Source organism: Ipomoea nil, unplaced genomic scaffold, assembly GCF_001879475.1.
Source record: "Ipomoea nil cultivar Tokyo-kokei standard unplaced genomic scaffold, Asagao_1.1 scaffold3030, whole genome shotgun sequence".
Taxonomy (NCBI): Eukaryota; Viridiplantae; Streptophyta; class Magnoliopsida; order Solanales; family Convolvulaceae; genus Ipomoea; species Ipomoea nil.
In genome coordinates, this window is record NW_017619458.1 from 1248837 (window position 1) to 1262682 (window position 13846).

General features: G+C 38.4%; 1 long non-coding RNA gene across 1 annotated transcript; it reads left to right on the forward strand.

Moving 5' to 3' along the window:
• The first annotated feature begins 9709 nt into the window (after positions 1-9709).
• LOC109163677 lies at positions 9710-12749 on the forward strand. Its single transcript, XR_002051320.1, has 2 exons — positions 9710-9946; positions 12531-12749. It is a non-coding gene; the product is annotated as an uncharacterized LOC109163677 (long non-coding RNA).
• The last annotated feature ends 1097 nt before the right edge of the window (positions 12750-13846 follow it).

Below are 13846 nucleotides of genomic sequence, written 5' to 3' on the forward strand. Positions count from 1 at the left end.
TCCACCTCCACAAAAGTATCTAAAGATGACAAAGGTGTATCAGTGGATAACACAGTCTATCGAAGTCTGATAGGAAGTGTGCTGTACTTGACAGCCAGTCGACCAGACATAATGTTCAGTGTTGGAATATGTGTAAGGTATCAATCTGATCCAAAAGAATCACATCTGATAGCTGCAAAACGTATTCTGAAATATATAAAAGGAACAATTCAATATGGGCTATGGTACTCCAAGGACAATGAACTGAGTCTGGTTGCTTATTGTGATGCTGACTGGGCAGGAAATATTGATGACCGAAAGAGTACTTCTGGAGGATGCTTCTTTGTTGGTAAGAACCTGGTATCGTGGCTGAATAAGAAACAAAATTCAATTTCCTTAAATACTGCAGAGGCAGAGTACATAGCTGCTGGTGGATGTTGTACTCAGTTAGTATGGATGAAACAGATGCTTTTAGATTATGGGCTTACTCAAGGAATAATGACACTCTACTGTGATAATGTCAGTGCAATCAATATCTCAAAGAATACAGTTCAACACTCCAGAACTAAGCATATTGATATAAGCAATTGGCTGATATTCTGACTTGGTAGAATCGAAGGAGATTGAGTTGGAATGTATTCAAATAGATAAGCAATTGGCTGATATTCTGACTAAGCCCCTAGATGCAAATCGATTTGAGATTCTCAGATCTGCTCTGGGAATCTGCACGATTGACTAATAAGGCAGTTAGTCGTTCAGAAGGAGAGTGCAAGGTTTACGTATACCGGTCAAATTTTAGTTTTGACTTCCTTTTAAAACTCCCTTCTTTTTGTTAAGAGAATATCTTAACCTAAATTACCATAAAGTGATTAGGCTTTTTCAAATTTCAAATCTGCCTAACATCCGTTTCTTGCCTAAAAAGGAGGTATACCGTTGCGTCAATCACATCGGCTCTGCATGTATTTTGACTAGGTGTATTTATTAGGGTACTTCGCCCTTGGGTTTATAATCGAGTACCGGGTCAGGCTTGTGAGGACGAAGGAGTTCTAAATATCTCTGCTCACCGTTTGATTTCTCTCTGCCTTTCTATCTAGGGTTTCTTCTCCGATTTCTCACATCTCATATCAATGGCGGATGCAATTCGTAACATTATGATCAAGCTCAGAAGAAAGGTTCATTCACAAAAGACAGCCACCAAGCATGTCAAAACTTTGCTCCAGTTAGCTATGAAGAAGAAGTTGAAGCTTGATCCCCTTCTTCGCGATGAAATAATGGTCACATTGTTGTCCGATTACCCGGAGTTCTACGCCGACTGGTCCGATGATGACACTAGTGAACTCTTGCTGCTGGCCTCCGAAGCAAGTGATGAAGTTAGTCCAGCATTTATTCCTGAGCCCTCAGTTGGAAATCGGGCTGGGGCGTTTCTTCACTACTTTGCGCAGAGGGCCCTTGAGTCAGAAGAAATCTCCCGTCGTCGAAGAAGTTGCACAACCCCTATATCTTCAGGCTACTGAGAATGAAGCCAGACACCGACTTGAGATTCTTCGTAACAGGTCAAATACTTCTGATTCCCCTATTGAAATCTCTCCTGATAAGCCTGATGATTTAGTACCTGCTTCTATTCTGACTTCTGTGCCTACTGTTTCTGATAATGTGAATGAATTAATCTCTGTGAAATCCTCTGTATCTGATGATCCCCCATGCATCCCCTCTACGAAGCCTGAATCTTTGAAGGAAGTTGCTGTTAATGTGTCTGATGAGAAAGATAAACCGTCTGAGAAGTCCAACGATTTGAGTTTGGTTGTTTACTCGGCTGATAATGTAGCTCTGCCTTCATGATAATCTCTCTGGTTTTCCTACTGAAGTTGAGCCTGTTAAACTCTCAAGCTCCCAAGCATCTGAAAGAAAGGATGGAGTCCCAGTCTACACCTCCACATATTTGGCTGAAAGTCTTGAACATGTCCGGCACTTTGTTGGTTTACCTGCTGCCTCCATTCCAGAACCATACCGAGTGATTCAACCCTCTGAGTTCTCGAGTGAAGATGAAAAAATCCTTGCTGAAGTTTATGGCACTCAAGTTAATGCGTCTAAAGCGCCGACTGTTGAGGCTACTGCGCATCCTGATTCCACCACATTCAAAATTCGAGAGGTAACAAATCTCCTTGGGAGTTCTTCTGCCCATGTTTCTGATTCCAGTCACTCTGTGACTCCTGTTCATTCCCCATCCAAAGAAACGAGAAGATAAAAAAGAAAGAATGCTCCTGCGAAGTTGTTGTTGAGACTGGTGATGACAATGCTGATGTAGATCAGCCTGAGAAGAGAAGAAAGTCCAGTGAGTCTGTCGAACCTGAAGTCAATCCTCCAATTCAACAAGTGTTCAAAACACTACGGTCGTCTGTTAAACAAAAAGGCCCTGCTGCTGTTCAACCTGCTGTCGTTCCCACATCCTCTACCAGAAAGGGGAAACCATCTACTCGTTCCAGAGGTCGGAGTATAACTCCTGAGGTTCAACCTGTTGAAAGTTCTGACACATCTATTTACAAGCCTCAGTTTGTTTCCTCCATTGCTCAAGCCAAATGGTCCACCATGGTCAGGAGAGACCTTATTGTTCAAAGGTCTGTTGATGAAAACAAGCTGAATTCAGTTTGCGATATCCTGCCACTGCTGAGTGAAGTGGGACTGCTGAAGACTGTCACCTCCATCTGTCCACACTCGAAGCTCCTCACTTATGAATTCTACTTTAATCTCAATGAAGAGATAGACATTTTGACTGGGCCACGGCCAATGCAAATCTTCATTCGAGGAAAATGGTACATCTTTGGTCCTGACATGATCAATGAATATTATGGATTGACAGCGGTGCACGAAGAAGTAATTACGGACTGGAACTTAGTGGCCAAGACCCTAACAGGTGGACAGATTGATACATGGCCTACCGGTGAAGGATTATCTACCTAGCTCTCAGCTCACCTCCAAATATGTCATTTTGCACCGACTTGCCCTTCACAACTGGCTTCCATCGGCTCATTTTCATACGGTTGGCAAGCAATTGGCAGGTTTCTTGTTCCGGATTGGAACAAAGATGGCGATTGATCTGGGTGCCTAGATTTACTATCATATTCTCACCATGATTCATCCACGAGAGCAGAAGGTAAGGTTGCCCTTCCCGAATATGATTTTTGGTGTTTTAACCACTCAGGGTCTTGAGCCTATGCCGAGTGAAGTGATCAGTCCAACCCTTCTCTATACTGTTGACCGTCGACTTTTGACTGGAGATCATATTTGTGATGTTACACCGGTGATTGCCCCCTCCAATTCTGAAGCTGATACAGTGGCTGATGATTCGCCGCATGCAAGGGATCTTCAATTGTCCATTCAGTTGAAGGCAAGGGTTTCTGAGCTTGAGACAGTCCACGGCATAATTGCGAAACAGCTTATAGGGGCTCGTACTGAATTGGCCACCGTTCTTCTTCGTTTAAGCTTGTTTGAATTTGCTGCTGCTGCTGAACCTGCGAACTGTGACAGTGAGACTCCCTCCAATGCTTAACCATTCTTTGGCTATCATTGGCAAAAAGGGGGAGTATGAACTCAGGGGGAGTGTTTATGGGTTTTTGTGTACCTTCTGGCCCTGGCTGGGCGTTTGATTGTGATGGCACCTATTTTATTTGAAGAATGTTTTTTACTGTAGTTTTTGATCCAGCATGACTTGTATGCTATGTGTTATTCCCGCTATGCTTTGTAATCAGATTTTTGTTTGGGTTTTATGCTAGCCTATCTTGTTCTGTCAGTTTGTGTCTTTATACGTAGTCGAGTTGTTTTGCCAAATAATAGCCAAAGGGGGAGTTTGTTAGTGTTTAAATTGTTCAAAAAAACCTCAACTTATAATTGGCAATATTATTATGGCAAACTAAGATAGGATTAGCTTAGTGTCGGTTTGTTCTACAGAGAACTGATCAATTAGGTACAACAACAGAAGGACTGACACTGAAGATCTGTTTTAGGAAGCTGTTTTCTTAAAAGATGAACGCGGTTTAACAGAGACAGTTTTGGAAAGAAGATCTGCATATCTGCTTTGGAAAGGTATGGACCGAATCTTTAAGATTACATTCTTCAAATATTGTCCTACCATCTACAATCAAAGATATCTATGGAGAGTGTTCTAACTATGGAACTATAAGTACCCTCACTCGACGAGAATTAGGGTTACGCTTTTGAAGAGAGAAGAAACACTCCTTATCAGTTTCATGAGATCAGATCTTTGATTACCATGCCTCTTCTCAATACAACATGTTCATGATGATTAAGATGAAGAACTTGAGAAGAATCAATGTTGCTTAAACGAAAAGGACACTACGATCACACTGTTGTGGGAACAACCGTAAAGAACGTCATTGAAGTGGACTACATCAGAGTTGGCTCTCCAAGTGAAGGGATTTCATTGGACTTCTGTATGCATGGTTCTCCATCTTCTACAATCCACTAAACCTGTGTAGACTGGGTACGTACCTTGTGTGGGGCACTTGGGTGAGATTATTGTTTCTCTACCTTTGTACATTGGATTATGATTTAGTGGATTGGACGCCTATGTGATCGTCCCCCAGATGTAGATACACACTGTATCGAACTGGGTAAACATCTTGTGTTTTGCTTTGTGCTATTATCTCTTTCTTTAATCACCTCAATGAGTTGCTTTACTGACTGACTTCATCGTTGAATCAGTCAGTCCATTTCATCAGTTGGTTAATCCAATTAATTTGATTAAAAAAAGAGGAAATGCAAAATTACATACTATGATATATAGATTTGAAGCATGTTGAACAGTAAATTGCATTCGAAGTAAATCATGTTTTAAAAGTGCATAAATGGTCAACGTGAGCCTAAGTATTATTTTTCAAAAATCGCATCTCCATGAAGAACATATTTATCTTGCCTTTTGAGAATGAATTTAGAAGTATGTGCATGTCTTTTTCATAAGTTAAGTGTTGCATATATGAGATGCATGAGCGATATATCTATATATGTATATCTATGGTGAGGAAAACCTTGTTTTGGAGGACCCGTTTGGACTACGTCCTCTCGGAAGAAAGAAATAGACATTACGGTCCCAATATATGTAACGCGGCGTATTCCCACGTTACGAGGTTGGAATCTGCCCGCCAGGCTTGGAATCCTAGTTAGGGGGTATGCACGCTAAAAGTTCGATACCTGATTCCACAAATTTGAGTTTAGAACCAAGAGAGTGGTTCGGTGGATGAGATGAGCATAGGTCGGCTAGAGGCCGTACCGGGATAGGTTCTTTCACGCTACGGTGAAGTTCCTACCTCATCCATTAGTAAAGAAAGTGAGTCATTGCGACTCTAAGAAAGCGAGTCATTGCGACTCTAAGAAAAGAAAGCAAGCGAGTCCATGTGGCTCTAAGAGACCTCCACAGAAAAGTATTCTATTTACAAACGAGTGTATAAGTATACTTATAGTATTGCACGAGATTGCATAATGAGAATGTTGCATGAGATTGCATGATGAGAATGTTTGCATTAGATTGCATAATGAGAATGATTAACCGAGATTGTATTTTGAGCATGATTGCTTTAGTTGCATTTTGATGCCTTATATATCTAGTTTGCGTGAAGAGAATTCGAAAGCATGAGAATAATTTCGTATTGATTGATAGCATGCAATTTCTTGATAGCATGAGTTCGTTATGATGAGTTTTGATAAGAGAAAAATGTGTTGGAGTGATTTTTGTTGATGAATTATTTATTTATAAAGCATGCATGTCGATATTATAGGTTGCGAGCATATATAAAGTCTGTGATGTATCTTAAAGTTGTCTAAGTGTTAAGATTACTTGATTAGAGTTGGTGAACAAATGTTTTTCCAAAGTATATACTGTAGTCCTTTACAGGGTTGAGTGTGGTTATACTTAGCTTCGTGCTAACGGGTGTTTTCCTACTTGTCTATTTGTTGTTTTGCAAAACCCCTTTCAGGTGGGCCCAGCGTATGAGAGTTGATCGAGTTAGACTAGTTTAGTAGATCTAATAGTCTAAACTCTGATTCTTATTATGATGTTTTGATGATGGATTGTAGACTGATGCTAGTTATGTTTGATGATAGACATCGGGGTGTTTTTACCCAAGTGACTTTAAATTAAGTAATTTGAATGTTAGTTTGGTTTAATGACTTAGTTCCATCTTTAGCCTATGCAATCACCGCGGAGAGGTGGTTGTGGCGGTGATATTCCCACAAGTTTGTTATTTAAGTTGTTTATCCGCTACTTAGTTTATCTTGATTTTGGTTTTAGATCTGTAATAAAGTTTAAGAAAAGTGGGGTGTTACATTATGCAATTCTGGATGTATAGTAATGAAGTTATGGATGTGTAGTTATGCAATTCTGGATGTATAGTTATGCAATTCTGGATGTATAGTTATGAAATCATGGATTGTAGTTATGCAATTCTGAATTTTTTTTAAGGCGACGTCAAAACGACGTCGTTTTTGCATGCATCCGTGTGCACCATGCATGGTGCACACGGATGCACAACATAACGGCTCCCGGGCAGCCGTCTTCATAGCGACAATCCGCCGGCCGCCGCCGTCGCACCCAGTTGGTGGCCACTGGGCATCCTCGTTGGGAAGCAGCAACGCTGTCGTCCTCCCTCCGACGCGAAGGCCACAGTGTCCAAGTGCCACCGTTCCGGAAGATGTCTGGCGACAACCAAAAAAAAAAAAAAAACAATAGGGGAGGGATTTAGGAGAAAAAGATTTCGACAACAATAAAAAAATCCGTAAGGTATTTTTATAAAAGAAATTCCGATCAGTATTTTGAAAAAAAAAATTGTTTTGGATTTTTTTTTAAATGTATATATTTTGAAAATATGTGTATTTAAAAAATATATATATATACGAAAATTGTACTGGTATGCTGATAAAAACATATAGTATGATATACGAATAAAAAAATTCTATGTTATGTAGACAATTCAAAAAAATATGAATGTTCATAAACGTTATCAAATATATGTGCGTGTTGATAATGTGTTGTGATCCACTTTGACCCTTAAACGTTCTCCCCGATGCATTGGATTGAATATCAATAATGTAAAGAGAAAGGAGAATCAACAATAGTATAGGTAATCAGAATTTCATTAAGCCACATTCCAATACAATACATGTTCGTTATGTCTGTTACAATATCAATCATAATGTCAACATTTATTATTATTTATTTATAACAGATTAAGGTCATGTTTGGTAAATGGCGATTAGCTGTTAGCTGTTAGTTGATTGGGTTAATTAGAAGATATAACTAGTTGATAACATTAGCTGATTGTAGAAAAGTGTTCGTAAATTAGCGGTTAGCTGATAACTGTTTATTATAATTTCTTTTTTCAAAAAGCTAATTGAAAAAGTTGCTTTGAGTAGCTTTTTGAATTTTAGCATTTTAGAGTACAAAAAGCTAATTAACCAAACACTTAAATTAATTTTTAAACCAAGTCAAACAACTAATTAATAGTAGTTAAATAAGCCAAAATCGACCTATATGCCAACTATTTTACTAAACAGGGCCTAAGTATTTTCCTATTTTGGATATTTAGGTTGATTTCTTTAATTTAGATTGGAATAAGGGTCAAATAGGCCACTGAACTGCACACCAAGTTGCAATTAGGCTATCGAACTCAAAAAAAAAATACAATTGGGTCCCTGACCTACACAAATTTAAGCAATTAGGTCTAAAATGACTTGTTTACCTAATACTTTGCTGACGTGGAGGTTGTGGATTTTAAAAATAATTTTAAACAAAAAAATAATTAAAAATTAAAAAAAAAAAACCAGAACGGCCGGAGACGAAATCATCTCCGGCCGTTCTGGTTTTTTTTTTTTTAATTAATTTTTTGTTTAAAATTATTTTTGAAATTATTTTTAAAATTCGCAACCTACCTGGCAGGTAAACAGATAAGTTTTAGACCTAATTGCATAAATTTGTGTAGTTCAGGGATCTAATTGCATCTTTTTTGAGTTCGATAGCCTAAATGTAGCTTGTTCTGCAGTTCAGTGGCCTATTTGACCCTTATTCCATTTAGGTTTATACATTGGTTCACTGCTGGAAATCTCGCTGTTTGCGTCTAACATTTTCGTCCAACCGTAATTTGGTCGGTATTTTAATAAAAATTTCAACTTTCAGTCATTAAAAATGGGTGGACGGAACGTTGGTCGGAAATTTCGTCCAACGAGTGGATGTTGGACAGAATTTCCGTCCAACATCCGGCGTTGGAAGGAAATTGTATCCAACCTATAGTGTTGGTTGGTAAACTCAATTGGACTGATGGGTAGAAATTAAAAATGGTAAGTATTTTAATTTCCGTCCAACAATATTGTTGGACGGAAATTTAAATATTTTAGCCTTCCCTTCTTTTTCTCAGTCGAAGTCTTGAAGACTTTTCCTTCCGTCCAAGTCTACTGCCAAATGGATGCCATCACCTACAAGCTCGGAAGCCATGACTGATTCCGTCGTCCAAGCTCACCAGACCGCCCATGGCTCCTCAGATCGCGCGCGTGTTCAATTTCGCGGCGGATCTGCGGGCTTTGCTCAACATCGCGGAGGATTATGTCGTGCCCTTCCTCTTCTCTTCTCTTCTCTTCTCTGGAAGCCGCAGCTAAGAGGTATGTTTTACGGAGTATTTTTTATTTTTTATTTTTATTTTTCAACTCTCCTTCATTCTTTAGATCTGTACAAATGGAGCACTTTTTCGGAGAGTCCTATTTCAGATCTACGCTGGCAACTCAGATCTACGCAAAGAATGGAGGAGACGATGACAGACTGAGAATGGTCGATGCTCTGCGGGTTAAATCTGTCTTTGGTGATATTTTGATGATATTTTCCTTACGAAACTGTTCTTAGTATTGAATTTAGGTCTGCTACTGTTGATTAAACCTTTATATATGCTTACAGTAAAAACTGTCGTATATATAATTTCCCATGTGGTCTTGCTGTATCATGTTAATTAGTTTGTTAAGCACTCTGGTAAGGATATAATGATATAAACTCAAATAAAGTAAATACACCATTCTTTTTCTTTATGTCTCCAAGTTTGTTGATGGTATTTGTGTTCCCATTGTTGAAAGAATAATGTTTTTTGTACTCTAGGAATACAATGTTGAAGATTCTATTATGCCCCTTCAGCCATCATTGAACTAGTGAACTACACTGCTCCTGATTTGGTTCGAAGTAACACAAGTTCTATTGGATGCTCCTCTGATATTTTCAGTTTTGAGTGTCTTGCCTACCATTTGATTGCTCGGAAGCCTTTGCTAGACTGTCACAACAATGTCAAGATGGTACTAAATTATATTTCATTTGTGATATAATGTACCTACTATGATTTCTCTTTAGTTCTAGTACTTGAGTGATCTATTGACTTATTCCTCGATATAATTGTTTTAATTTCTGGCATTACTTGTACAAACCTTATGTTTGCCCAATTCAGTGTTAATAGATAGAAACCTCTTTACTGAAATTTGACTAAAGAAAACTCGGTAAGTTGATTGATCACTTCATCACAGGGAAAGCCATTGAAAGTACACTTGGCATATGGTTTATTGTACAGCTAATAATTGCTCCTCACTCAACACATGCAATTAAATCAGAAATCTTATTGTTTGTCCTTTGGATTTAAAATTTGGTTTCTTTGAGGTAAACTATTTTGGGAACTTCAAGTTATCAATAGTGAGTATGTCCAGTTTTTGAACATGAATAATTACATTATGTTTTTGTGTTAGTGCTGGAAGGATTTTTGTATATTTTGATTTATTCCATAAGAAGATGTGGCAAGCAGATAGATTGAAAATGCATTTTTATTTGTCTATCTTTTAATTCTCTTCCTTTCTTATTGGTTTTCACTTTTGTTTCTCGGTCATTTTTGCTAGAAATCACTTTAGAAATACATGATCAATGCCATTGAAGTAGAAGGTCGTGATGAAAACAGCGTGCAGTTGTTTGAGAAACTCAAGGGATATTGGTAAGACATGAAAAAGGAAGATGAGGGAAATGTCTGTTTAATTACTGATAATAGTAAAGAATATGCAAAGAAACTAAGCTACTGGAAAGGAAACTAAATCACTATATACAAGGAATATACAGTAAAGAAATCTGCAAGAATTGATCTTCATTATTTGCCTTCCTCATTCATCATTCTGCATTATTTGCTTCCTTATTCATCATGCCCCCCTCAAGTTGGAGCGTGAAGGTTCGCAACGCCCAACTTGCCCAGAAGAAAATGGAACCTATCCTTTCCTAGTGCTTTGGTGAACAAATCAGCCAGCTGGACCTTTGTATGTACTTTATGTGGAACAATCTCATTAGATCGTACTCTCTCACGAACAAAATAACAATCCATCTCTACATGCTTAGTTCTTTAGTGATACACCGGGTTGGCTGCAATATGCAATGCAGCTTGGTTGTCACAGTACAAAGGTGTTGCATGCATCTGACAAGCCCCAAGTTCAGATAGTAACCAACGCAACCATAGTAGTTCACTCACAGTGACAGCCATTGCCATGTACTCTGCTTCTGTAGATGACCGAGAAACCACAGATTGTTTCTTCGTTCGCCAAGAAACTGGGGAACCACCTAAAGCCCATGTTGATGCAGATGTGAATCCCTTACGAAGCCTTACACAAGCCCAATTGGCAAAACTTGTTCAGCTCCTGAATACAGACGAAGACAAATTCAAGCATGATGGGGTATCAACAAACCCAACTGTTAACATGGCTGGTAAGATTAATAAACGAAACTCGTGGGTGATAGATTCTGGAGCAACAGATCACATAGTGTGTGACAGTGAGCTATTGAATAGAGTGGAGATTGGAAATGGTGATTTTCCTGTCATCATACCCAACAGAGATCAAATTGCACTTAAAATTCGGGATGTTCAAGACACGGTTTATTTGCAACCCATTAGGAAGCTTACTACTTCCTATGCTTTTAACTGCCACTCGATCTCCATTCGGTATGATGACAGGAAAATCACCATTTTCAATCTCCAATCTATTCAATAGCTCACTGTCACACACTATGTGATCTGTTGCTCCAGAATCTATCACCCACGAGTTTCGTTTATTAATCTTACCAGCCATGTTAACAGTTGGGTTTGTTGATGCCCCATCATGCTTGAATTTGTCTTCGTCTGTATTCAGGAACTGAACAAGTTTTGCCAATTGGGTTTGTGTAAGGCTTCGTAAGGGATTCACATCTGCATCAACATGGGCTACTTTTGGCGTTGCTTTCTGGTCTGTGTATTGCCCTCCTCTCTTATCACGAGGACCTTTCCGCCAATGTGTGGGATAACCAATTATTTCATAGCATTGATCTTCAGTTTGTCCAATCTTCTGGCAGTGTCCACAAATGGGTTTATCCCTTCTTCTTCCTCTGCCATCCTTTTCATTGGAAAATCTCTGTAGATTCAACCACTGGTTTATGATTCAACCACTGGTTTATGAGTGGCTGAGACTTGTCTTTGCTGCTCGTCTTCAGAAACCATATGATACGCTCGACCAAGGCTTGGCGTTGGTTTTGAACTGAGAATCTGTGACTTCACTGCATTAAATTCTTCATCCAATCCCATCAAAAAATCATATAACTGCTCCTTCTCCTTCATATCGGCGAACTGCTTTGATATATTGCATGTGCATCCACTGCAAACACATCTTGGTAGTGGAGAGATTGCCATCGTCTCATCCTAGAGGCTTTTCAAGTTTGTGTAGTAAGACGAAACAGAAGCCTTTTCTTGTCGTAGGAGTACCACTGCTCGCCTAATCTCAAAGGCTCTTGGTGCACTTCCCTTCCCAAACCTTTCTTCCAGGTCCTCCCAAATATCTTTGTCTGTATTGGCATATCTTACACTGTTTCTCATGTCCTTGTCCATTGCACTCTTTAGCCAACCTTTCACCATAGCATTACAACGCATCCACTGTTGTAAATATGGTGAGTCGGGTGTCGGTGTGGACAGAGATCCATCTACAAAACCCATCTTGTTTTTGGCAAACAATGCATCTCGCATATCATTTACCCACTCTCCGTAGTTGCCATCACGGAGGACTTCAGTAACATAAACATGCCCTGGAGCATCAGAAGCATGTAAGAAATATGGCGACATGACATCTATGCAACCAGGCAAAACTTCTGTTGCTTTCGATGCCATCTTACCACCCTGGGTCTTTTCTGTTTCTTCACCGCTTTCATCCGATGTCTTCGGCGTAACATCTTTCGCCTTGTCGTAACCTGACTCTGATGCCATGATGAAAACGGCGTGCAGTTGTTTGAGAAACTCAAGGGATATTGGTAAGACGTGAAAAAGGAAGATGAGGGAAAGGTCTGTTTAATTACTGATAATAGCAAAGAATAAATACATGCAAAGAAACTAAGGTAAGCTACTGGAAAGGAAACTAAATCACTATATACAAGGAATATACAGTAAAGAAATCTGCAAGAATTGATCTTCATTATTTGCCTTCCTCATTTATTATTCTACATTATTTGCTTCCTTATTCATCAGGTCGTGGATGCTGCATTGATCAAATCCATTGAAGCAGTACCGGAGTTGAAGGATTATTTGGGTGCAGCGAGCATACTTAAGTAGTATCGATTAAGTAGTATATATTTTCATGACTTTTTTTTTTTTTTGTGTGTGGTAATATCCGTTGTTGTATGTACTATGGATATGACCATAATTTTTGTTATAAATAAGTTTGATGTTTAAATATATTTTCAATTTAGTGTGTCCATTACTTTGTTGATGACATATAATTTATTAACAACCTGTATGAATAAAATTATGGTAATATAAAAAGAATAAAAACATTCAATATGATTTAAGATTTTCCTACCAACAGTTCGAAGGAAAATTACAAAATATAATATGTGAGTTTTCTGACCAACATATAAAGTTGGACGGAATTTCCGACCAATGCACGTAGTTAGACGGAAGTTCCCACGTTATAAAAATGGTGGGTTACTTTCCGGAATTTCCGTCCATTTTTTGTTTGTTGGACATTATTTCTGACCAAAAATTGTTGTTGGATGGAATTTCCCAAGGAGGTTTTTCCGAACGTTCATTTTGGTCGGTATGTTGGACGAAAAGGTCGTTTCCGACCAATATATCGCGTTTTCCGTCCAACATATACGCAAGATTTCCAGTAGTGGTTACAATATCTTTTAAAAAATAACCATAAATTATTTTCCTTTGTGTAGTAAAACAATAAATATGATGGTTAATTATTTTCCAATTTTGGATATTCAGATTGATTTACACCGACTTTCAAAAAAAAAAAAGATTGATTTACACCGCGGTTACAATATCTTTAATAAAATAACCATAAAAAACCTCAACAGAATTCATATATATACAAAGAATCAGACTTCAAATGCAACGTAACAACTCAAAACTCATATTGAAACACAAAGTGAAAGATGGCTTCGAGCAAAATGGTTTTCATGCTTGTCTTCTTGATGGTCATTCTATTAGGTATGATTTTATCTCGTCCTCCCTGTAACAATAAGAATTTATTAACACCATAATTCTAATTAAAAAGTACAAATAAAAAATAATGTGATTCTAGTTTACTAATTCAATATATGTGAAATTACATTGCAGGTTCACTGGTGGTGAATGTTATGGGAAAGTCTATTTCGAATGGTGGGGGTGATTTTGTCAACTCTACTGGAAATTGCGACACGGATGCGGATTGTGACAAAACTTGTAAATGCTCACCGGGCACAAATGAGTGCAGTGATGGGATATGTATTTGTGGTTGTAAGTAGTGATTGTAACAGTGGCCATTAAATGAGATTATTTCTTGATGACTAATATGC